Source organism: Pseudonaja textilis, chromosome 3 (genome assembly GCF_049901715.1).
Source record: "Pseudonaja textilis isolate UNSWEBS1 chromosome 3, rPseTex1.2, whole genome shotgun sequence".
Classification (NCBI taxonomy): Eukaryota; Metazoa; Chordata; class Lepidosauria; order Squamata; family Elapidae; genus Pseudonaja; species Pseudonaja textilis.
Window position 1 is genome coordinate 124,112,602 of NC_141992.1, and position 25,393 is coordinate 124,137,994.

Sequence of the window (25,393 nt, forward strand, 5' to 3'; positions counted from 1 at the left end):
TTTTGGTGGGCATCAAGAGGAATCTCACCCCCAGAGCACCCCCACAAAGCAATTAATCCAGGCTGTGCACAAACACAAGGCTGCACATGGCTCGCAGAAACCCTCCCCGCCTACTCATTCCTTACCGGGTAAACTTGCCTGCTAAATTGCTATTTTTCGTTTTTCCGACCATCTTCTGTTCTGCTGTGCTGGGAGATTTAGATTAGCTAGGAAGCAGGAAATGGTTGGATTTCTTGCTTTCTAGCTAGTCTTTAGATCTTCGGCTCTGCTTTTAAGCACAGCTGAACTTCCCTTAGGACTGAAGGTTCTATTATTCAGTGCAGACTCACGGCAAGCAAATTTGAAAGACTGAGCTAGCCGATGGCAGATAGATAGATCACTGAATGATTCTGTGAGCAACTCAATCTGCCTGTTTGCCTGATTTGGGGTAAAAGTTGCTCTTTTTATATAACAAAAATCAATATTTACATACATGGTGTGTTGTGAGTTAATTTTGTGAGTTTGCTTGCAAGCAAATTTTATGTGACAGATTGAGCTAGCCAATGGCAGATAGATAGATTTCTGAATGAATATGTGATTCTGTGAGCAACTCAATCTGCCTGCTTTGCCTGATTTGGGGTAAAAGTTGCTTTTTTTATAAAAAAAATCAATATTAATATAAATATTTATAATATTTACATAGAAGCCATGCCCAGCCAGTCACATGGCCACCAAGCCACACCCACAAATTAGGCCACACCCACAGAACCAGTTAGTGGTCCTTGGGATCTAAAATTATGAGTTTGGTGGTCCCTGAGGTCCAAAAGGTTGGAGACCCCTGAACTAGAAGACTTCCACCACACTACAACATTTCCATCTTAATAGTGTATAACATTTTACTGCAAATTCAGTCTTCACAATGGTGAGATTAAACATTTCTTTGTTTGCTTATGTGACAGTCAATTCTTGGCAGCTTTCTTGAGGAATGGTACTGACCGATAGATGGATCAGTTCAAAAGGGAAAGACAGAAATGCTGCACTATCATTTTACCTGGTGATGGGATTCAATTTTTTTACTACTGGTTCTGTGGGTGTGGCTTGGTGGGCATGGCAGGGGAAGGATACTGTAAAATCTCCAGTCAGAGGTGGTATTTGCTGGTTCTCTGAACCACTCAAAATTTCTGCTACCGGTTCTCCAGAACTGGTCAGAACTTGCTGAATACCACCTCTGATTTTACCTGATGATGAGGGTCCCTCAATAAGACTCAGAGAGTGTCTGCCCTAATAGACTTTATTGGATGAGCAGAAATAACCTCCTGAACTTTATAAACTGTTCCCACAACCATCATAGATAATGGTTTCTGGTAGGAAGGAAATTATCCTCTGAAAACAACATGAACAGTCTTTCTGTGTTTACATAGAAATGCATTAAAAATAATTGAATTAAGGTGTAAGCTATTTCCCCAATCCCAAATTAAGATGCAAGAAAGAAATATATCCTATTTCCATTTTAATATAAGCAATAACAACTAAAAAGCTTATGATTCGCTTACTTGAACTTCTTAAAAATTCATGTAAATGAATATGACCAGATTTTTGCCACATGAATAAAACTGTTCTACCAGATAGGAAAAGAACTAAATCAACTCATTTTTCAATAGATTTATTTATTAAAGAACTCCAAGTAAACATATTAAAGAAGCCAGGAGAGAGAAATTTAAAAATCATCAGTTGCTTTCAAAATGAAATGTTCAGTAAAATAAGATTAGCTGGATAAACTTCTGAAGACTCTAAATATAAGAGTATTTTACCAAAGCAGGTACTCTTTTAGAATCTCTTTAATATAATTCTTAGTCACAAAAGTCATTTCTATATGCTTGTAGAATTTTGCCTAGATATGATATCAAAAGGGGAAGAAAATTACATTTATCATTAATGTGCACTTGATAATTCCTTCCTCTCTGTGCATATAAATATATATATGTGTGTGTGTGTGTGTGTGTGTGTGTGTGTGTGTGTGTGTGTGTATGCATGCATATATATATATATATATATATATATATATATATATACACACCTACACACACACACACACACACACACACACACACACACACACACACACATATATATATATATATATATATATATATATATTTGTTTTCTGAGGTTCTCATGGTATTTGTATGTGGATCTTTGGTTGTTCGGGTTTTCTCCGCGTAAGATTCGAAGTATCTAGGCAACGTTCGATGAAGTCTCATTCATCATCTTCAGGCTTCTGTCTCCGGCTCTGTGCTTCTCAGAGTAATGTGAGATTGCAGCTGCTTCCTCCTTTTAACTGCCAGTGGGGTGGGACTTGATTGGGTGGGGCTTGGCTGTGTTCTGATTGGGTGGGGTGTGTTCTCATTGGTAGGGGTTTGGCTGTGTTCTGATTGGTTGGGGGTTAGCCGTGTTCTGATTGGTTGGAGCGTGTTCTGTTCAGGTGGGGCTTGGTTGTGCTCAGGTTAGTCTTAGTTGCTGGGGATTTGAGCCGGTGAGTTGTGATCTTGCTGTTTGGCTTCTAGTACGTGGTCCTGCTGCATCTTCATAGTGGGTGTCGGTTTGCTTCATGTATGGCTCAGAGGGTTTGAAGTGGGTAGTGATGCAGCTGCAGTGCAGCTTCTGGTCCATGGTCGTGTCTCATTTTCTGAATGGGTGGGAGTCTGTTTTCTATATGGAAGTGTGGTGGTGGCATCTTGTGTGGCTCTCATGGGTGTGGGTCTGGTGTCCTTCTTCATGTTAGGTACTCGTCTGTTCATGAGGCGGGTTTCCAAATGGCTGGAAGGCGGAGGTGTCATCTCGTTTGTTCATGCTGTGTGGGCGTTTTTCTATCTCTATGGCTTCAACAGCAGAATAATCAGAGAAGCCATAGAGATAGAAAAACGCCCACACAGCATGAACAAACGAGATGACACCTCCCGCCTTCCAGCCATTTGGAAACCCGCCCTCATGAACAGACGAGTACCTAACATGAAGAAGGACACCAGACCCACACCCATGAGAGCCACACAAGATGCCACCACCACACTTCCATATAGAAAACAGACTCCCACCCATTCAGAAAATGAGACACGACCATGGACCAGAAGCTGCACTGCAGCTGCATCACTACCCACTTCAAACCCCTCTGAGCCATACGTGAAGCAAACCGACACCCACTATGAAGATGCAGCAGGACCCACGTACTAGAAGCCAAACAGCAAGATCACAACTCACCGGCTCAAATCCCCAGCAACTAAGACTAACCTGAGCACAACCAAGCCCCCACCTGAACAGAACACGCCTCCAACCAATCAGAACACGGCTAACCCCCAACCAATCAGAACACAGCCAAACCCCTACCAATGAGAACACACCCCACCCAATCAGAACACAGCCAAGCCCCCACCCAATCAAGTCCCACCCCACTGGCAGTTAAAAGGAGGAAGCAGCTGCAATCTCACATTACTCTGAGAAGCACAGAGCCGGAGACAGAAGCCTGAAGATGATGAATGAGACTTCATCGAAACGTTGCCTAGATACTTCGAATCTTACGCGGGAGAAAACCCGAACAACCAAAGATCCATATATATATATATATATATATATATATATATATATGTATGTATGTATGTATGTATGTATGTATGTATGTTCCAAGACTCCACATACAAACCCATAAACACAGACCCAACCACATATCTGGAAAAAATAACCAAGAAGAAAATTATAATCAGCGACATGAGCAAAGAGATCCAACAGACGATCATCCCAAGAGAAAAATCTTCCAGATGTCCCAAACTATACGACCTCCCAAAAATACACAAAGAAGGCATACCTCTCAGACCCATAGGCAGCTCCAGAGGAATACCACTACAAAACCTAGCTAAACACTTAGCAAAGCAGCTACAGCCCCATGCAGAAGTAGCAGCTTCACATGTACAAAACTCATACCACTTCTTGGAAATGATCAAAGATCTACACGTGGAACAAGAAGATCTGCTTGTAAGTTTCGACGTGGTTTCACTATTCACTCAAGTCCCAATAAAAGAAACTCTTGAAATCATCAAAAATAAATACCAACCACTAAACACCTCATAAAACTAGCAGAATACTGCTTAACGAACACATATTTCATATACAAAGGACAAAGATACAAGAAAATTGAAGGAGCCCCTATGGGATCACCACTGTCACCCTTCATTGCAAACCTGTTCATGGAAGAATTTGAATTCAGAGCCCTAGCTAATGCCACCCACAAACCCAAACTATGGTTAAGATACATCGATGACACATTTGTGATTTGGCCCCATGGAAAAGAAAACCTAAACAATTTCCTAACATACCTAAAGAGCACACGCCCCAAAATCAAGTTCACCATGGAAACGGAAACAAACAAACAACTACCATTCCTAGATGTACTAATCTACAAAAAAACAGATGGCACACTAAGACACACCATATACCAGAAGAAAACACACACCAACCACTACCTCAACGCCCAATCCCACCACCACCCAGCACAGATAAACTCTGTGGCCTAAACACTAATCGCCAGAACCAAATGCCTGGCAGACAAGACACACGGAAAGACTGAACTATGCACCCTGACTAAAGTACTGACAGCTAACAGCTTCCACAAAAGCAAAATAACCGGCTTGATCCACAAAAATACACTGAGACATAATGGAGACCTAGAAGATGAACAGACCTATGGAACAGCTGTCCTGCCCTACATAAGAGGTACTACAGACAAAATCAGTAAGATACTACACAGGCATCACATCAAGACTGCCTTCAAAACAGACAGAAAAATAGCAGCCATCCTAAGAAACCCCAAAGATAAAACTGACCTGGAAAACAAAGCATATATGAAGTCCCCTGTGCATCATGCCCGGCCACATACATTGGACAGACCAATAAAAGAATAAGTACCCACCTGGATGAACACAAAAATGCAATAAAAAAGCTGGAACACACTTCCTCACTAGTCCAACACATGAAAGCAACAGGTCATAGCATCGACTTCAATGGCATCAAAACCCTAGCCACTATAGAAAATCCCAGCCACAGAATTATCAGAGAAGCCATAGAGATTGAAAAAAGACCTGAAAGCATGAATAGATGATTCCACCAGACTGTCAATTATATGAAAGCCTGCACTCACAAACAAAAAAATCTCCACACCACAAGCCAGGCAAACACCTGGGCACAAACAGATCCCGCCTGATACCTCCAGCTCAACCAGGCACCCAGATGAAACCTAGCTTCCTAATAAATGATAGCCGTCCATTTACTCGGAGCCAAGCTACACTAAAAGCCTCCAATACTGGAACACAATGTTGCCAGCCAATCAAGACCAAAAAAGCCACAAAACAGACAGAAGATGTTAGAAACACCAATCAAGCAGAACACAGCAAATTCCAAGACCAATAAACACAATCAGGATGAAGAAAAAATCATTCTGGCACAGCAGTTGGCTAGCCCCAAATTTAAAACTGAAACAGCTGTGAAAGTCTGGCTCACAGATGAACACAATACAGAAGCCTGATGATGGCAGATGAGATTCTGCCAAAACGTTGCTACAACTTTAAAAGCATAATTATAATGAAATGGGAAAACACCCGAATAAAGCTGAACACCATATATATATATGTAAGTACCCATGAAAACTTAAGAAAACGTATGTATGTATGTATGTATGTATGTATGTATGTATATGTATATGTATATGTATATGTATATGTATGTGTGCATTTGACAGTCACTATGATACACTATTCATTGCTAACTGCTGGTACCCATATACTTTCAGAGACATTTAAATTTAATACACATTAAACATAATATGACTCCATTAGTGGCTTATTACATCCATCCATCTGAATGCTAGTAATCCTAATCATGTTTATTACATCTTATTTTAATCCAACTCTACAGATCATAATTTGCCATGTTGTCTATTTTAAATAATAATTTCATTTTAGGCCTGTTAATGCAAAGGATACGTCAAAATTATATGCAATCAAAATCTATATCTGATAATTAATTAATTAGCCTTAAATTTATTTCAGAAAAATATTCAGACAGGATTCTTTCCGTCATCTCCTCAACTATGGCACAAACATGGATACAATTGCACTCTTCCCCCCTGCTATGTCCTTGTGACATTGCCTCCCTCTCATCTCCATACCTGAAGCAGCTTAAAGTTATTCTTAGCAATTCCAAGGTGAAAATAGTGTCCTCCCTTCTTCCAACACCTTTTATCATGTGGGTATATAATCTAGCACATGTCACTGATGATGTGGCTGTTCACACTGTCAGGGCTTGGGATCTGTCCAGTCCTATTTGCCTCTTTGGTGCTTCTTTCTGTATGGGAAACGGGGATCTGCATTCCAAAGCATTTAGACTTTGATTGTCTTATGAAGGCTCTTTTAAGGCCAGGTTTAGCAATCCTTTAAAATAATACTAGACCTTTTTTAAAAAAAATAAGGCTGGACTTAACCCTGTGCTGTGCAGCAAGTTAATTTTAACTGGGAATAACAGAATAACAGAAGAGCAGAGTTGGAACGGACCTTGGAGGTCATCTAGTCCAACCCCCTTATCAGGCAGGAAACCCTATACCATTTTGACAAATGGTTGTCCAATCACTTCTTTAAAACTTCCAGTGTTGGCACATTCACAACTTCTGGAAGCAAGTTGTTACATACAAAGGCTTTGAAAAAGGGCAAGGGATGGGACGAATCAACCTATCAGCCAGACATCATAATTATCACAAACCAAGATGCAGTAATAACCATATATACCTTAGCTAGGAAAGAGAGCTGTGTTCAGCCTGCTCTGAGTTGCTAGTTCTATAATATGCCATTGAGTCCATTATGAATTTTCTGCTGCTTCTGCTGAGAAGGAGCTTACTGTAGTATGGTCAAATCTTGTAGTGATTTTATTCTTTTGGGGGAGATGCCCTTTTGCCTATTCCATTCTGGCTTGAGCATCACTAAATGTCATGATGACAGTTTTGACCTCCACGTTCATTTTCAAGGCATTCAGTGAAATGTGTCCAACATATACAAATTAAAATAAATCTGCCTCATTTCCCATGTAGCAATTGGCTTCTTTTCTTCAATGCACTTCTAATTGATAGGTTAGCATAGCTGAGCAGAACATTTTCCACTACATTAGCACATTTGCCAATTCCTAGGGTATACATCTATAAAAATGCACAGGTGTACATTGAATGAGTCTTGGGCCAGGGTGGAGGGTGTTTTAGCCATGCTATCTCCACAGATGCAGCAGTGTTATAAGGTCATATACATGTCATTGCACCCCATGTGGTTTTTCTAATATTTATATCATCCTCATAATGCAACCCATCTGCAATCCTTAGGAGGGATGCTATTTCAAGCTTAAATTGTGGAAGCAAGTTTTATAATAAAATCCACAGGTTTACTCTTAAATATATTTAAATTTGCACTGCAAACTTGAACAAAGCATTGAGCAGGGGGGAAAAAACCCATAAAAACTTCTGAATATAACAAATAATTGACAGAATAAAAGTCTTTGTTTCTTGTTTTTATGCTGAGGAAACATTAAGACATATCTCTTTTTACCAAGCTTTTAATTGTGTATTTATGAACAGTATTTTAAATGTTTGATTTCATTCTAAAATTGAATTAAAAGTGACTGTTTACATTTTCTGTTTTTATTGCTGTAATACATTTCATTTTCCAATATATAGAAATCAGAATATAAATATACAAATGAATAAATATATTCTTAGTTATTTCCTTATTGTTGGAGCATAGTTATTACTATTAAAACTTATCTGTTACATATAATGAACAATATATTTTTTTTGAGATCTGTGAATTTTTTTAAGGACAATTAACTCTTTAAAAATCAAAATAGTGAATGACTTGAGTTTACAGAATGTTAATTTCTATTGTGGGATTAGAAATAACTTATTTGAATTTATACTTTGGTGAACAGTGCTAGAGAGTATGAAACTTCTAGTCCAAACTTATATTCTTAATTCTCAGTGAGTTTGAAGAATTGGCAGTAACTAAACAAAATTTGAAATCCCCTGCAGCCAGTGATATTCAAACATTTCACTCTGAAGTAATTGCATATATTTTTTCTCCTTCCAAAAAAAAAAAAAAAGAAGTTAATTATGCAATGGACTTAACCTCATTTACTTTCCACATCATAGCACAGATATTTAAAAAAAATAGCAACCAAAACACCTAACAGAGTAGTGACAATCTAAATTACTCTTAAATTTGCCTTAAGAAAGCATTGTTCTGAATCCCTATAGTAACTTATAAGAGATAGGAACCAATAGATATATAGAACTACAATGCTACATTGAATTATAATTTGAAAGATTAATTTATAAAAGGTGATTATGTTGTTGGCATATAATATATGATAAACTATCAAAGATATATAATGGCGTATCAAATATATGTTGGAAATGTAAATCAATCCAAAGGCACCTTTGATGAACATATAAGAAAGCTACAGGGTATTGGGACCAGATAAGTCTGTTTGTTTCCCACCTTTATTTTATATATAAACTGTATCAAAGAAAAATTATACCAGTTCTTCAGATGAAATCTGGGCTTTGACTCTTTAATAAGAGAGAGATTTAAAACAATACAATAATTCATAGAATCACAATAGCAAAGAGAGGCTATATATTTTATGCTACTTCACACGGTGAATTAAGCATTCTAATTACTCTACCCAGCCTTATGGAATCCAATTTGCAGACTATTCCTCAAATTTGCACAGTTACTTAGGTCATGAAAAAGTGACTACATGAATGTTAATGTTAGGATAATTGACTTCTGTCAATAAAATGTGGAATAAAGCTATTACAAATTCCTTTCTTTGAGACAGAAACTTGAGAAACAAATGATCTGCTGACCCAAATTCAGCCTCCAAATCATATATCTCAAATCCATTCAGGTTGGGTGGCTAATACATTCAAACAAACAAAGAAACACACACACACACACACACACACACACACAGAGAGAGAGAGAGAGAGAGAGTATGATGGTTTGTAAAATGAACCAGTACTGAGTCCTTTTGGTATAAGAGGACACAATTTCCAACATTTGCTACTTCTTTGAAGCTGCAAGAAGGAAAGTGAGTTCCATGTTCCAATTCAGAAGAGTAAATTTATGTCTGGTGATCACAGTTAGTATTTTAATACTCCAAACGTTTTTAGCATTCCTAACTGTCACTTTCTCTTTCTCTGTTTCTCACTGTGTGTGACAGACACAATACAAAATCAGAATTTTACAAAAGTCATAAATAATTAGGGGGGAATCATATTTGATCCTTCAAAAATTAATGGATGAATCTCAGTAAGCCCCTGCTTCATAACTACTATGCAAGGTACATTGCTTACCAGTGGTTTCCCAGTGGAACTCAAGGTTTTGTTTTATGACCTATAAAGCCCTGTATGGTATAGAGCCTGGATATCCAAGAGATATTGCCTTTAATTGTTTCTGCCCATCCAGTAAGTTCCAGAGGAATGAGTATGCTCCAGATCTCCCCCATTCAACACTGCTATCATGAGAGATGGAGGAAGTGTGCTTTCTGTTTTAGTTCCCTCTCTGGAATAGCAACACACATGCCCCCACCACCAAGTAAAACATGGTGCCCTGTCTCCTAGGGTTCCAGAAAGCTTTGAAAACCTGACTTTTGTCCCAGGACAGGATTTTATGTTTATTATTTGCTCACTGGTCCCTTTTTTGTTTTATTGATTTTATTGTTTATCAGATTATTTTAGTCTGGGCTATTTATTTCATGTAATATTTTTTAGCTATTTTTATCTTTCATCTAGTTTTGTAACCACCCAAAAGCAACTTGTACAAAGAACTAAAAGCACTGCAAGCCCTAAAAAAGGATAGCAGCATAATCATACTTCCAGAAGACAAAGGGAATGCCACAGTAGTAATGGACAGAAAAGACTACGAAACAAAATTGACAGACCTACTCCAAGACTCCACATACAAATCCATAAACACAGACCCAACCACATATCTGGAAAAATTAACCAAGAAGAAAATTATAACCAGCCACATGAGCAAAGAGATCCAACAGACAATCATCCCAAGAGAAAAATCTTCCAGATGTCCCAAACTATACGGCCTCCCAAAAATACACAAAGAAGGCATACCTCTCAGACCCATAGTCAGCTCCAGAGGAGCACCACTACAAAATTTAGCTAAACACTTAACAAAACAGCTACAGCCCCATGCTGAAACAGCAGCTTCACATGTACAAAACTCATACCACTTCTTGGAAATGATCAAAGATCTACACGTGGAACAAGAAGATCTGCTTGTAAGTTTCGACGTGGTTTCACTATTCACTCAAGTCCCAATAAAAGAAACTCTTGAAATCATCAAAAATAAATACCAACCAGCTAAACACCTCGTGGAACTAACAGAACACTGCTTAACCAACACATATTTCATATACAAAGGACAAAGATACAAGAAAACTGTCACCCATCACTGCAAACCTGTTCATGCAAGAATTCGAATCCAGAGCCCTAGCTAATGCCACCCACAAACCCAAACTATGGTTAAGATACATCGATGATACATATGTGATTTGGCCCCATGGAAAAGAAAACCTAAACAATTTCCTAACACACCTAAACAGCACACACCCCAAAATCAAGCTCACCATGGAAATGGAAACAAACAAACAACTACCATTCCTAGATGTACTAATCTACAAAAAAACAGATGGCAAACTAGGATACACCATATACCAGAAGAAAACACACACCAACCGCTACCTCAACGCCCAATCCCATCACCACCCAGCACAGATAAACTCCGTGGCCAAAACACTAATTGCTAGAACCAAATGCCTGGCAGACAAGACACACATAAAGACTGAACTATACAGCCTGACTAAAGTACTGACAGCCAACGGCTTCCACAAAAGCAAATGGCAAACCACTTCCAAAAATATTGCCAGGAAACCCCAGCAAGTTGTCCCTCCAGTAACCATGAGTCAACACAGAAAGATTGAAATTAAAGGAAGGAAGGAAGGAAGGAAGGAAGGAAGGAAGGAAGGAAGGAAGGAAGGAAGGAAGGAAAACGAAAGAAAGAAAGAAAGAAAGAAAGAAAGAAAGAAAGAAAGAAAGAAAGAAAGAAAGAAAGAAAGAAAGAAAGAAACCCCACTAGACAGCAGTATTACAAAAGATGCCTTGCTTGTGCTTGGGCTACAAACAGAGAAGCTGTAGATCTTTTCATACCTATTAAATGCTCTTTTTAAAATGAATGGATGAATAAACAAGCTGTTCTTTGTTGTGGTGTCTGGTCTCTGGAATAGTATCCCTGCAGAGACAACTGTAACTTCCACCCTGACAGATTTTCAGATTTGTGTATTGGATAGGGTGAATTTGCACACCCTGTTGCTTCCAATTTTTTTCCCTTTTTTGCTATTATTTTAAAGTATTTTTGGTAGAGTCACCTAATCAAAATTAGCTTCATGATTCTTAGATTTTATGCATGTGTGTAATTTATTCATTTTAGCTGCACAGCTCTCTGCATTTGTTCAATATGACTACTACAGTTAATAGGATTACTATTAGTTAAGAAAATGGGCACAACAATGCAATTTAACAGCATATTAGGCTGTCAACATTGGAAGCCATATTAGCACCAGAAGCTTCCATGCTGCCACATTCTTGAGCGTGGGAAGATGGGAGGGGGGAATTTCATGGAGCGTATGTAGTTAGATATAAAGAATTATATAATAATATAATTCTTTAAAGTCAAGGCCACATTATTTCTGCACCTGGTTGAGGAATAGTAGAATGTCTCAAGTTGGAACAGATGGTGATTGGGGTATGTGATGGAATCATGGGTGCAGGGGATGGATTTTTTATTTTTTATTTATTGGACGAAAACCAGGAACTTTCAGATTCAGGTTTTCCCAGATGTGCCAGTATAACTACTCTAATAAAAGGGAATTTTGAGAAAATGCCTGTCTCAGAGTTTTTAATTAGAGTTGAGTTTTTCTGGAATGCTGACATAGGCATTTTTATGTTGGGTTCTCTTGTTTAACCCATCCATTTATCCTGGGCCCAACTGTAAGAAATTAAAATAATGCATTGATTCAGCAAGAGACTGTACTGGTTTGATTGGAAGACACACCCTTTGTCACATTTTTCCTCTCTTTATACTCCCACATTCCCTGCTAATGTGTGTAAATATATCATGATCTGTAAGTACTAATGCATTTTATTTTAATTAAAAGAACACAAAAAAGAACATATTCATGGTGTACAGCAGGAGTGTCAAACTCAAGACCTGCAGGCCGAATCCAGGGTACTTAGATCTGGCTTGAAGGGCTACCATGGAAACAGAAAAGGACTATCCCACAGTTTCTCTGCCAGTGAAAATAGATCTCTCTTTTCACTGGCAGAGGGTTGCAGGAGACTGTCACAGCTGAAAATGGAGCTCAGGAGCCCATTTTTGCTGGCAGAGGACTTGGGCCACTACAGGCACTCCAACATGAGTGACATCAAGCTGACTACAGCTACCCCGGCCACATCCACCCTGCCTCCCTGAGGTCAAACACAACCCTGATGTAGCACTCAATGAAATTGAGTTTGACACCCCTGGTAGAGAGTCAGACTTTCCTCGATTCTAATTTATGCATCATTTTGGAAAAAAAAGTGCTTTGGGCACTATTCTAATCTGAATGTATACTTCACTGGAGATTTTTAAAAAAAGTCTTATGGTGAAGGGATTAGATTAGTTACTTGAGAGACAGGCAGGATATAAATTTAATAAATAAAGAAATTGGGATGCCCAATAAGTAAACATTGAGCTATATGCTAGTAGGAATGCATAAGCCTTTTCTTAGACAGTCAGTTCCTTTGGATAGGAGATGGAGATAGATATTTTAAATCAATGAATAATGTGAACTTCAAGCCAGTGATACCACCGTATGGTTGACATGTTTCCCATATTGGAATCCACATACAGGCCAGTTTGTCAAGATTCCATCTTGCTAGCTTAATTACATTAGAAAGGAATACTACCACTGATTTCTCAATAGCTAAGCTGCCATGAATTAAGGACAACATGCCATTTGTCACAAGGTGGTCAGGGAAGCAGAAAATAGTTCGATATCAGCTTTGTGTAATCACAATATTTGCAGAAAGGGGTACTTGGCTGATCTCTTTAGTTTTAATCAGTCTGTTGTACTTCATTATGGGCTAAGTATGTCAGAATATCATATGTGTTCATGGGAATACTTGTGTGTTTTTTAAATAATAATGACCATGGTGATAACGATGGTGGTAATGATGGTGAGGAGGAGATGGAGAAGGTCAAAGTCAATGTGGGCCAATCTGTTATCTATAGAACTCCTGTTCTTGAATGGTATGAAGTCCAATCAACCAATAAATATATATATTTTTCACTTCAGCTTTGCTCTCTAGATTGCAAGAAATTTTCATCTTGATTTGAAGGACAAAAATTTTAGTTTCCTGTATCCCTGTCATGCAAGTACTTTTTATAAAATTGCACTACTCGTCTGCAGAAGGCAGGTCTTACTAATATTTAATGTTGACTAAATGATAGTATCTAATTATAATGGCAGTCATTTTATCAATTTCTTTTCTTCGACTATAGATTGTCAATTCACTCTGGCTTCTCAGTGTTTTTGATGATATGTTCAATTAATCTGCAGACAATCATATACAGTGTTCTTTTTTAAAATACTATGAATACAAAATAATTCCTTCTCTCTGTTTACACATATCTGCATATATAGGCAAACACACATACCATAGATTACATCTATCTGTCTGTTTGTCTCTCTTTCCATCCCTCCATCCATACAGAATTATCCTTTTGTCTTTTATCTAAACATGTGCTTTGGTTCTTAAAAGTTATAAGAGTCACAAATGTTACTATGCTGCATTAAAGTCATACAATTTTGAGCAAGGATGTCAAATTACTATTTCAATTCACATGCCCCCATCCTCCACTAACTATGCAAAAATAAAGGAAACAACAATGCTTACTTTGGAAAAGGGTTTTCTTTTCTTTCTTTATTTTAGAGTAAGGGCATCTGTTGCTGGCAGAAAGAAAAACCCTCCATATGTAGTGTTAAAAAAATAAAACTGAAAAAAAATCATAAGATTTGATTTTATATTGACTGAAATTAGAAATCAGAAAAAAATTGCACACCACTAGCATGGTTTAGTTGAGACACTGTTACTTTAATCATGTCTGAGGTAAAACAGCAAGTTAAGCAGAATTTCAAAAAAAATCCTTCCAGGAAAATTACCACTGCAGCACAAAATTTGTTTTTATCAACCCAATGTCCAGGAATCTACTGCACAGACAATTCTGTCAAGGGTATCAGGGAAATACCAATTTAAAACAGATAGCAGAAATGCTGTATATTATAAATTAAAATTCCTATGCCTCTTTTTCATGCCTGTTAGCAGAGATGTCCATAGTGTATGGTTTAAAAAAAAGTGAAGACAGTAGCCATAATGGAGCAAGTGAAGCTGTACCATGAGTAAAGAAAAACAGGTGGAGCTTTATTGCAACATCATGGCTGCCATCTTGCCTTTTCTTAGTATAGCTTTCAGATAACCCTGCATGTTAAATAGTAATACAAAAATAAACTGAATACTAGTGCAGACAGCCATGGAAAAGTACTTGAAAGGACTATTCAGAATTTGTTACAGAAATAACAAGGAAGGAAGACTTCCTCAAACCCCGGAAAAGTGATGGTGCTCCTCCTTGACTCACCAAGATATAAGAGGGAGGAAAGGTGAAGCATAAGGAGATTTTCAAGATTCTGTTGCTATAACCTATCTCAGAATATTGTTATTGTCTTCCTATGCAGTCAGTTTCTGGATCTCAAGGCAGAATACCTTGTAAAGCTGACAGTTACAGATAAAATTATGGAGAGAAAAAAAAAAACCCGAAACATCAAAGCTAGAATTGGTAGAGTGCTGTTTCCTTTGTGACCTCTCTCGCTTACACAATTTTTGTATCTGAATGTTACTAGACTATATAGTAAGGGAACTGAAATTCACACCAGTTTTATGAGAAATTATTTATTATGCCATTAATAGCCACCCATTATTCAGATTGTAGCCATGATGGTCCCATATTAAAGACTTACATAGCAAAAGACTAAGAGAACATTGTTTTCTGATACCAACTCTAAAGTGTTTCTGTTTCATTTTGCTTTTAATGATGGGGAATATTTACATACTAATCTGCAGTGGAACTATTTACAATGTATTACCCATTATCAAGTGCAAAAGAAATGTGTGTATTCAGCTTTAAGGAACATTACTTGCAAATACCATCAGATAAAACTGTTTAAATCAGTCCTCTACATCAAATAAGGATTATGAAAATCTTAACCTTTCAAAAAGCCTATGAAAGCACTTTTGTCCATACCTCCCTGCAGATTTTACTCCACTAATCATTGCTGACTATAGGGGGTGGTGCTCATCTCTGTTTCAAGGCCATTGAGCCAGTGCTGTCTGAAAACATTTCTGCGGTCATGTGGTCAGCATGATGTCACGGAGTGCTGTTACCTTCCCTACCTAAGCGGTATCTATTTATCTACTTGCATTTGTAGGAGCTGGAGTGAGGACGGGGGCTCATTTCATCACGTGGAGCTTGGGTCTTGAACCTGGGCTACTGGCTTTTCAGCCGACAAGCCCAGCATCTTAATAACCATTGAGTTATTCTGCCACCCTACCTATGTAGTACATCTATTTTATTAATAATAGTTTTCAGGCATTCTAAATAGTTTTACAATTGTCTTGAAAGTTGAATGTCTTTTGTACATCTACAGGTCTATCTACAAGTATAGTTTTACTTGCAGTGTTAACCTTCATGGATCAGCAAATTTCATAAAGAATAAGAATCACAAGTTTATCTTAGATAATGAATTATTCATCCCAGGACAAAATAAAAGGGGAAAGAGGGTATAATTGCTTCCTCCTCCCAATCTGGTGCTTTCCAGATGTGCTAGAAGATCACAAGTTTCAGAATCTTCAGCCTATATCTTACAACTTGCAATAAAGCACATCTAGAGGGTACAAGATTATGAAAGCATGCCTACACAATAGCCTCACATTTTCAGAGAACTCAGCAATCTTTATAGATAATAAGACTATGTGGAAAAATAAGATACAATAGAATGAAATCCATTCTAATGTACATGCTTACTGTATATAGCACAGTGTATAAATGCCCTTGATAGCAGATTGATACTCAAACCACACTTCACAGTAGCATTAAACAACCTTGTCTTGGGAAGGGGAGAAGCTCTGCATATTCTGATCCAGTGTTGCAAGTGAGAAATGGAGGAGGAGGGATGGATGGATGGAGAAGTAGAAATCGAACATATGTAAGGCAATTTGATTAAGTTTGCAATCCAACCACAGTTAAACATCTCATTTTTTTCTCAATAAAAATGTAAGTCATCTCCAACTTTATATCCCAAATTCTTAGCCAAAGTAGCGCTAGTTTCTATCACTGTCATCAATGGGATTTGATACCAAGGTTGAGCTGCATAATGAGAATTAATTAGAATGTTAATAGGCTTTGATGAAAGGCCTGAAACTGGAAGTTTCACAAATCCAAATTCAGCCCTGGCCAAATGATTATAATTAAGAAAAATGGGACTGAGCAGAGAGAAACAAATGAAAATAGTATAAAAACATCACTTGTGAGATGATTTTTTTTTTTTCATTTTGTGAATAAAGACCATAACTTAATGACTGGATAACAACCTATCCATTGTAGCCTGAATTTTAGAGTGAAAACTATTTAAACTTCTGGTGGACAATGGTTAAAGGCAGCAAGTATATAAAGGGCAATATAAAAATTTTGTTTGTTTTGCTATGTTTTCATGATCACCCCCCCCCCAAAAAAAAAATGGAATCATGGCAGGATTCTCAATATGTTTTACAGATTAACAAGGAGCATTGTAACTTACTGGATCACTGTAAGTTGCTTTACTGGAGCTTTGTTTCAAAGACAACTGAGAAACTGCAGTAGGTGTAAAATATAGCTTCCAAATTGCTAGTGGCTAGTCCTGGTTTGGCAATATATGCAGGGGTGGGCTGCTGGCTAAAACTCTGCAGGGCTTGGAGAGCCCCCAATAACCTCAGAAAGACAAGCAGCAAGGGAAAGCTCTGGATAGGCTTAATTGAACTTTTGGACGTTCAGCCAAGGGTATTTCACACTTCATAAAAGTGTTACAAACTAGATAAACATTCCACTTAGTGCTTGCAAGGGAGAGCCATTGAGAAAATCAGATAACACTAGCCTCCGAGCAGATTAATTCCCAAATAATAAGAATCATGTAACTCACCAGAAACTCTACTAAGAGTCCAAGATCCCTCTCCAGACACTGCTATTTAGCCTGGTTTCACCCAGTCTTTTATTTAAGTATCAAATGCATGAAATAATAAACAACTTTTTGATATATATTCTTTTTTAGATTATTAGGCAAAGAAGCAACATCAAGTTGGCCACACCCACCCAGTCACATTTAGGGCAGAGAGCCCCTTGCTAAAAAAAATGTGAAGCCCACCCCTGAGTATACGCCCAATCTGTAAGAGCAGAATTGGTTTACAGTAGGTTTCTGGATACAGTTGAAGGTCCCTTCACTTTCTTCAATTTTCATAGGATTGCTTTCTCCAAATAAAGTATTCTTAAACTATTAGATGGTTTATTCCCCATATAGTTTGGAATAGTGTTTCTCAATTTGTGGTCTGTAGACCCCTGAGGGGACATAATCTCATCACCAGGAAGATTGAAGAAATGTTACAATTTACATCTTGAGTTAAGTCTTGGGAGTTCATGACCATAGTCTGTGGCTACAAAAGATATTTAAGTGGATTCCGTGGAGAAGAAAAGGTTGAGAACCACTGGTCTGGAGAATGGCAGCACAGAGAGAAGTTTTTATCTTTGTCACTCCAAGTCTTTGGAAGTCTCTTTCTTTTTAAGAAAAGATGGATCTTCCATAGTGATTTTCCAGAACAAGGGAAAGGATTCATTCTTGTTGAACCTTTGGTAGGTTGTCAAAATGGCAGTTGCTATGATTGTCCCTGTGGTTCATCAATTCTATGTTTCTGGCTATTAAGTAACCTTGTAGTCTATAATTTTATGATGATTTTAGAGTTGGAGAATTTATTGATATTTTATTGTTGGGAGCTGCCCAAAATCTGGTGAAGCAGAAGACACATGAATAGTGCAAATACATTATATATATAATCAGCAGCAGCAGGGGGGAAATGGTCTCAATATATTTATTTTTACAATTTGAATCAAGTATTTCATTGAGATAGAATACAAACATGGCTACAATTCTGGAGTAGAAGCATGAAGGGATGAATCATTTATACCTAGCACACTTATGCTTCTAGGGGATTTGTGGAATTAAAGTTATATCCCCTTAATTCCAGATGCTATCATAATGCATTCTATTTGTTTGTAAGTATATATTCCACCTCAGTTCCAGGAGGTCAAGGTGGCATACAGAACACTCCTACAATCTTATGAGTTTGGTTGACCTGAAATAATGATGGATTCAAATCCATGTAGTGACTTTCCATAGCAGAGGGTATCCAGGTTCTCACAATCCTAATCTAAAAAAGCAATATACCATATTGTTTTAAAGCTGCATGAAAAGTTTTCAAACCAACTTAAAAATCAGCAACAGTCCAAATTGTGCTCTTGCTCAAAATCCAGTCCTTCGGCAGTGAGGATGAAATATTAGTTAGCTTCATTACATCTATTACATAAAGAGATTCCAGTTCAGCTCTATTAAAAATTATAATTTACATATTTTCTTTGAATCAATCAATCTTTTCCCCCTCTTGCTTTATTTGTTCCATTCCTGCCTGCCTTCCCCTGTGCCCAGTTGAAGATAAATACAGCACTATATACAGCAGAGCAGGGAGGACTGTGGTGCAATTTAATGAGGAAACTGGATACATCATATAAAATACTTCAGCTACTGATCATTAATCATTTTTTTTTTAAAGGAAAGAGGTCAGTACTTAATATGAACATAAAGCACTCTTCTTACACCTCTTTTGTGTGACTTGCTCAGAGTTTTTTCTCACACTTGTCTAACCCTGTGTGCAACTGCTGAAGCCTAGTGGCATTACAGAGCACGAACAATTATTACGATTTGCATTATTAGCATTATAAAAATACATAGAAAATAAATCACCTCAGCAAATATCAGACAGCAAACAAGAGTAAGGCTTCATTGTTATTTTCTTCCTTTGGGATATCTTTCTAAAATCAGGAAATGGCTTTTTAAGTACCAGAAAAGGTTATCATTTTTAAATTAACCTATTCTCTCTTCTGTACTTCAGATGATTTTTTTAAAAAATGAAGCAATTGTCTTTCTTTTTTTAACCAGCCATGTTCAATATCAGGGCTTTTTGAATTAACTTTAACATCACATTTATTTGATTGATAATAAAAGAGCAATATATCCTCTGTGTAGCTGGAGACTATGGGTTTTTCAGTTTTATTTCCTTTTCTTAGTAATAATATAATACAGAGCTGCTTTCAGCCTCTATCCCATTTAAAGGAATGCATTATTGCATTACTGGGAACAATTATGTATATCTTTACAACACTAAAGAACACTACAGAATAAAAATACACACTCTACTCTCCAAGTATACCTGCACACAACATTTGACTGTTTGGACAAAATCTAAAAAATCTTACTGAAACTCATCCACAACCCAAATATGTCAACATAAACTAGAGTCAGAAGGAACAAAATAAAATGAGTGCAACACAAACTGGAAGACCTGTATTTTTTTTCTCTATAGTTCATAGACAAATCATTTTGTATTTGCAAATGTAATAGAAAAAAGCATGTAATGCAATTTGATTTGACATCAAGCCCAATTCTAATAAATGTAACTCCATAGTTTTAAAGGCTAGGTTGAAATTCAAAACCAGTTTCTTTCTCAAGATCGAACTTTCACATTAGGAACACCCACCTTCAATCAAGCATGCCAAAAGGATCAGTTTCATTGTTCAAAATAGGTTTGAGATGAAAGGCTTAGCTTCAATAATTTGATTTATGTTCTGAATCACACTGTTCATCCCTACCCACCAAATGATGCTGCCATTTTTTAAAGCCAGTGAGAGAGTTTTTCCCCAAGCAAATAGAACTTGTCCTTCTTTTTTCTCTGAATATTCTCTGCACTCATCCTACTCACCCCTTCCACCTTTCTGTCTCCCCCATTTTTGGGGTGTGTGTGTGATGAATATTAGCATAAATATCTGAAATGCAGTCAACAGTAACCTAAGCTCAACAAAGTTTTCACAACAGATAATTTTAGAAAAAAGGCTCAACAAATAGCAAAATTTGACCAGTTGGTTATGTAAGTATGGAACCATCCACCTTATAAAATCAAATGCATTCTTCTCGCTTCTTCTTTTTAACCACTCAGAATAAACCAATGTACCTCAAAGCGTTTCAAAACTAATGAGCTACAATTTTGAAAACAGATCCCTCCTTTTTTGTTTTTGTTTTTTCTCTCTCCAGATTGTAAGTCAGGGAAGATGTGGAAAGGGCTCCATGGGGGTGGGGTATGGAGTTGGAAGATGCAAACCAGGATGATAGGTCCGGTACTACTGTTTGTTACCAACCACACATGTGTCAGTTGGTGGCCTCCTTGATGTCGAAAGCTCTGTTTAGCTCAGATAGCTACAGCTGGCGTTATAATGCACAATCATTTGCTGTAAATTTTGGAGCACGGCACAGAGCAGCTGACAAAGCGACCGACAGTGACTTGCTGGGAGCACAGAGGGGGACTTGCACCATGCTGCATTAATTTAACACCACATCAAATATGGATTTTATTGCAGCAGGGACAGTGAAGGCACACGCAAGTCTCTCTCCTCTCTCTCTCTCTCTCTCTCTCTCTCTCTCTCTCTCTCTCTCTCTTTCTTTGTGGTTTGTAAGTCTGTGATCACAACATGGGATGGGTGCCTTCTCACCCATTTCCCTGGGTAGCTCTATAAATACAGGCAAATAAGTTAAGTTCCTATGCTTCAAACACTCTTGGAGCATTTTGAAACATAATTTACCCCAAATATACAGAAGGAGGAGGGGGAAGGGAAGACATTTACCTAGCCTCAGAACTGAAAACCCCTACGGGCAATCTTCTACAAAAGATGAGGTGAGTTCCAACACGTATGGTTGCCATTCACGCTAAGCCCACGATAAGGACTAAGGGGGTGAATTAGTAAGCTTTACAAATGTTGCCTTGAAATTTCCCATCCTCCACCTTTTCCCTAACAATGAAATACGTTACAGGTTTTGTTTTGTTTTTTAGTTAGTTAGGAAGTCTTGGACAGAGAGGTAGGGGATTCGTACGCTGTCCCGCATCCAGCTCGGCAGTTCTTTTGACTAGCTTCGCCAAATTGCCCATTTGAAGCAGCTCAAGCTTTAAGAATACAGGGCAACCCGCTCGCGCAACTTCACCTTCACCTTCGAAAGGTTCTTTTTCTTTTTTTTATAAGAGCCGACCGAGCGAAAGTTACCCGTTCTATATCCCTGTGGTTGATAGAATAGAACACGGCACATGGGGATGGGGAAACCTCCCCCCTCCCCAAAAAAATTCAACTCCTGTGCCCTTTCCACTACAAAGCCAAGGGCAAGAGAGTCCTACCTTTTGTTGTGAATCTAGTCGTGTCCTACCCAGGCGGCAATCTCCGAAGTCCCGGACTAATCTTCCTCTGGATTTTCGCAGTTTCCAGCCCCCTGCTTATTTTGCCCTCTTCCACCCTGAGTCGACTCGAAACGAATTCAGGCGTCTTCTGCGAGCATCACTTAACTCTCAGGGAAAGCAGCGGGGATGGGAAGCGAGGAGGAGGAGGAGGAGGAGGAGGGAGGGAGGGAGGGAAGCATTCGCTGGCTAGCTGGCTGAATCTCTCGCTCGCTCGCTCGCTTGCTCGCTCTGACTGGCTTTCATTCAGAGAGCCTGATTAAAAGAAAAAGAAAGAAAGAAGGGGGGGGGAAGCCACCACTCAGGAGAGGAGGAGGAGGAGGAGGAGGAGAGAAAGAGAGAGAGAGAGAGAGACAGAGAAAGAGAAAGGTTCTGCTGAGAGAGTCGCAGCCCTTGTGATGGGAAGGTTACAGAAACTAGGCGAAGAGCTGGCTTTCCCAGGGATTTGCAAGTGAACGTGTGGGAGAGATACAAAGAATGGGTGTGTGTGTGTGTGTGTGTGTGTGTGTGTGTGTGTGTGTGTGTGTGTGTGTGTGTGTGTGCTTTGCTTGGAAGATTCGCTCCTCCAGCTCCTGACAGAAGGGGTCTCTCTGTGCTTCAAGTCCAAGGTAATAATCAGCTCCGTCCGCTATGCTCGCGGTAAACAAGACACCGTCACAAAACCACCACTTTCGGGCTTGGTGGTTTGTTTAGGGTTTGTTGTTGCGGGGTGGGGGAGGGGGGAGAAAGGGGAGGGCTGCCTTTCTGAAATCTTTAATTCCCCCCCCCCACCCGTCTCTCTCTCCCGGGAGACTGCAGTACTTGTCTCCTCGTCCCATCTATTGCCAGGTGACAAATTAAATTATACTCTTCACGGAGGTGATACCAGAAGAAATTGCCTTTACATTTTCCAACCAGGGCACTGAAGACAGGGCAGCATTTCACTGCTGCTCGCTTCCAGCTCGCTCTCCCTCACTATAAAAGAGGGGGAAGCAAAGCTATTATGAGATACTGATCGTGCTGGATTCTTTCCCGGAGCCTTCTGCTGAATTTAAATGTTCGGCGCTACGAGTAGTGCCATCGCTTTCTGCAGAAGCTAAGCAAAACAAAGCCAAAGTCCAAAATATTCGTTTCCTGGCTTCCTACCGATCTGGCGTTTTTTGTCCCAGCCGACATCTGGCATCACATGTGTGTGTGTGTGTGTGTGTGTGTGTGTGTGTGTGTAACATTCCTTGAATTGCTGCCCTATAGTTGGCTATTCTGCAGATGTCATCCTTTGCACGCATTAAATCTGGAACAGTTCGTGTTCCCTCATGCTACAAATTGGGCTGTGCACGATTCCTCTTGGATCGGACTGGACCAAAACCTCCCGGGTTTTTTTTTTTTTTGTGGGGGTGGGGGGCGCAATGATTTTGTGCTTCCTAACACATGGGAATTCGCTGCAAAAAGTCCCTTAAGAATAAACCAAAGGATGTCAGTATTGCTCCATCCAATCTGTGGTATGAGGAAGGTTTGGTGGATACACTTAAACACACACACACACACACACAATAGCACTGCTTTCAAGTATGAAAATCAGTACAAGTGTTCACTTGAAGGAAGTGTTCCTAGCATGGTAAGTCTGCAAAGTCTAGTCATTTTGCTACCTGTCAACAAATAATTTAAATGGGCTGTGGATGTATTCCATTTAAATATGTTTTGGATGTTAACGTGCTATCAATTTTGGTGAGAAGAGGCAGTCAAAGCAGTTCTGGATCATATATACAAACTAGAAGGGGAAAAAAATAAAAAAGTATTTCTGTCACATGATAATAAAATACTGTAAACAGTAAAAAAAATATGGAAGAGCAGATTATTACCAGCCAAAGATCCTCTGAAGTAAAAAGAAAATGGAAAAATTTGCCATTTTCCTTCATGTAAAGATAGGTTAATACAAGAAAACTAATAAGAACAGCTTCAAAGGCAGGGCATACAAAGGTATACAGAGGAACAGATCATAGATAGCCTGCCATTTATTTATTTATTTATTTATTTATTTATTTATTTATTTTTATCCCACATTTATTATTTTTATAAATAATCTGAGGTGACAATCTGAGGTGTTCTTTCCTCCTATTTTTCCCACAACTACAACCTTGTGAGGTGGGGTTGGCTGGAAGTGACTGATCCAAAATCACCTATCTGACTTTCATATCTAAGGCCAGATTAGAAGGTATGGCCTTCCAGACTCTAGTTTTGTGCCTTAACTACAAGACCAAAATGGTTCTCTCAATTATCTTTTTATTTGTGTTTGTATGTGTTAGGATATATGCAGAGTAACCCTTGTATAAAAAGGATATGCACATGGAAAATGGTTTATGAGAACAGTTATAAAGAAATATACAGCCACACAGAGTTGAACAAGTTGTATTAATGTTTACTTGAAGAAATAGCACAGTCCAATAAACAGTCCATGTCATACACGTTTTCATCAGTCAAGAAATATCCAGTTATAAAGTCTTCTTACATCTAGTTATAAAGTCTTCTTACCGGTTCCGTGTCTTTTACAGCAGACAAATATCAAACCATAATATAACAAATATCCTTTGATATCAACAGAATATCAAAATAAACAGGGTCAGTCAGTATCATTCCGTAGTCAGTCAGTATAAGTATCAAGAGAGACCATCAGTGAAAAAGAGAAAAAGAAAGATAATTAAACCATGATCTATAGCTCCCTCTTATGGCAACTTGTAGCATAATTAACCAACTAGAACACAGCATAATACATTACAGTATTTTTCCTTAAAGCTACATATATATTTGTAGTTTATATATTGTCAATCCAACTACATTATTTACATATACATAACAGTATGAACAGTTAGTAATGTCATAAAAAAATACTAATAGGAAACAGACAGCAACACAAACAAAAATTCTAACTTTAAGATCAGAGATTTATTGTTTCTAATAATTTGGAACATAAGAAATGAATAGATATAAAAGATATAATAGCACTAATACACTTACATTAATAAGCCATTGCAATGGGGTCCAATGACATACAGCAGGTCCTGCAAGGACTGCCATAAATCAAAGGGCCCTGAGCTGATCTCCAACCCTATCCTTTATACTTTTCTTCTAACCACATACACACTTCACAACTTCACTAACTGTCACTTTCCATAAACACCGGTGTACATTACTTTCAGTTCCTCATTTCCAACAGTTTCATTCTTCCTGTTTTAAACTTATCCATACAAGTGCACACTTTGCAAAAAATATGTTTTCACAGTTAGCAACAGCTCAGCAGGATTACAAATAGTTCTGGTATATTTTGAAACCATCCTAGCTGAAACATAGTTCATATCTCTTTCTTCTGGGGCCCGCTATCATCTATAGGACTTATTGAATCTAATAGATCAATAAGCTATATCTTTGATTCCGACAGTAAGTTCTGTACCAAATGTTTTCCTGAGTGATTTTAATTAACTCCTCTGATTTTCGATAAAAAAATAATATGTGGAAGAAAGTTTGGGATGAGATTTGCTACCACTGAATGTTTGAAGGTGTATATATACCACAGAGTGGTTACCGCTTGGAATGGTCTACCTGACTCCATTGTTACAG

The 25,393-nt window shown here is 38.2% G+C and overlaps 1 protein-coding gene across 2 annotated transcripts in view; it reads right to left on the reverse strand.

The window, feature by feature from the left end:
* Positions 1-22,282, reverse strand: part of CDH10 (cadherin 10) — a 153,804-nt gene extending 131,522 nt beyond the window's left edge. For both annotated transcript variants that reach the window (XM_087930734.1, XM_026700880.2), the window contains exon 1: positions 21,746-22,282. The gene's annotated coding sequence lies outside the window, so the exon portion shown is untranslated. The remainder of the gene's footprint in view (positions 1-21,745) is intronic.
* Between the last annotated feature and the right edge of the window lie 3,111 nt (positions 22,283-25,393).